Consider the following 2,039-nt stretch of genomic DNA (forward strand, 5'->3'; position numbering starts at 1 on the left):
TAGCGATAACAATTGTGTTATACAAACAAGGGAATTTGTAAGAAGGAGTTTTCAGTCAATACAATCAATATCCATAAGTAAAATTTACGTTAGCCATATATTTTATTTGGAATTCATACAGAATAATCTATTTATTTTCACACAGATGCGCAACAAACATCATAAATACAGCAATCCTGTCACATGTCTGTTTTGTAGAGCCCCTGCTAAAGAAATTTTGGCTGTTCATATACTGGTAAAAAAAAAAAAAGTACAAAACTGCATTAGGTCATTTTCCACTTCCTCCTCTTTCAGAACTCAAATGTTGGCACTAGTTACAAATGGCCAAAATAAATCTCAAAAGTTTCCCCATAAACTGAAGACTCTGTTTCTACTATGTATTCAAGTTTATTGATTAAACTGTTTTATAAGATAATAAAATAATATAAAAATAAAAATAGAAAACAGCACTTGCCTCAAGGCATTCCAGAGCTCCTCTCTTCCACAGTAGTCCATAAGTCATAACTGGAGGTGCATAAACTGCACTGGACTCAGGCTACACCAGAATAAGCCAAGTCTACTGTCTGGTTGGGAAGAGAGGAGAGGAGCACAGGTTGGCTCCAAGCCAGCAAGGTCTTCACTGATGTACCATCACTTTTCAGAACTTCAGGCATGCTAACTGGACTGCAGCTTAAGTATCCCTAACTACCATTGCACTTATTTCCAATCTGCTTTGCCATATACTATGTCTCTGTACAACCTGTGCAAGTGTAGCAGTAGAAGCCTGGATTATGTCCATAGAATAGGCAGTCTACTTTTTGTTTGACCTTCTAAGGGTACAAAATTTGGAATATGAACACTCGCAATTGAGAACAATCAAGTTATAAGTATTTTGGGAAGGTGCCTGTACCCACAGTACAGTGTCAGCAGAGCAGAGAAAGAAAAGATCTCCTGTTAGATGGACTGGAATGCCACAGAGGTGGCAGCAGTGCCTGCACCATCATCCACCCTACTGTCCTAATCCAGGTACTGCTGGATCAGGATGGATGATAGTAGAACTAATGCTGCTAGCAACATTTTGATTTACATTCTCTTTGTATAAACCAAACATGATTAATGACTAGTATTTCCTGCTTTATCATACAAAATACTTTTTTTTTTTTAATAGTTATTCAACACACATGGCAAATTACACAATGATTTCAAAAGGCAAAAAATGTCCCAATTTCTCACCAAAAAACACCCAGGTACTAAACAATGTAACAGAACAGTCCACCTAACAGTCCAACTAATTTTTTCATTTGAAACAAAATTATATCTCTATAACACATTTAACTTTTATGTATATAGTAATATTAAAAATCAAAATTTCAGGTGAACATATTGTTTTTTGTATTATTATTATTATTATTATTATTATTATTATTTTCAATACAAATGTATGCTCACAACAATATATAGTGTAAAAATAATAGATAAGTCAAAGTAAAGTATTTTCACTTTCACCTCACGAAGAACTGTATGATTTTACAAATGTTTACAGTGGGAGAACACACTAGAACTGCAGTACAGAGAAATTTGGCAACTTTTCCAAGGTCATCTATGAAATGAAACACTTTGTTTTCCCATAATCTATTATGACTTCTGAATTGCTGTGAAAGCACAAAGGAGAAGATAGCCCAAGACAAATGATTTTTCTTATTTGCAAAAGGTATGTGCATATGTTTGTACTTTTATTATCACATAAACTAGTGTAATCAATAAGCTTAAGTATGTATTAGAGCCTGAGACTTCTGCTTACTGAAAGCTTTGGTATTATTTATTTTATTACTGTAACTGATGGCCTGCAATCAAGACTCTACCAAAGCAGAATAGCACAGCACTAGTATTCTGCTTGTACATTAGTTAAACTTTTCTACTGAATGAAGTAAAATGTAATAATTGGCAAAAATGAGATGCTGAGGGCAGAGATATTAGAAAAATTCAGGACATTTTCTTTTCTCTTTTTTCTTTCTCTTTTTTCCTTCCTTCCTTCCTTCCTTCCTCTCTCTCTCTCTCTC

General features: G+C 34.2%; 1 long non-coding RNA gene across 6 annotated transcripts in view; it reads left to right on the forward strand.

The window, feature by feature from the left end:
- Positions 1–2,039, forward strand: part of LOC109363860 — a 36,879-nt gene that overhangs the window by 27,301 nt on the left and 7,539 nt on the right. For 2 of the 6 annotated variants that reach the window (XR_002109700.1, XR_002109701.1), the window contains exon 3: positions 1,523–1,690. The exons of the other annotated variants lie outside the window; for them this stretch is intronic. This is a non-coding gene — a long non-coding RNA (uncharacterized LOC109363860). The remainder of the gene's footprint in view (positions 1–1,522; positions 1,691–2,039) is intronic. 6 annotated transcript variants of the gene reach the window in all.

This window comes from Meleagris gallopavo, chromosome Z (assembly GCF_000146605.3).
Source record: "Meleagris gallopavo isolate NT-WF06-2002-E0010 breed Aviagen turkey brand Nicholas breeding stock chromosome Z, Turkey_5.1, whole genome shotgun sequence".
Lineage (NCBI taxonomy): Eukaryota > Metazoa > Chordata > Aves > Galliformes > Phasianidae > Meleagris > Meleagris gallopavo.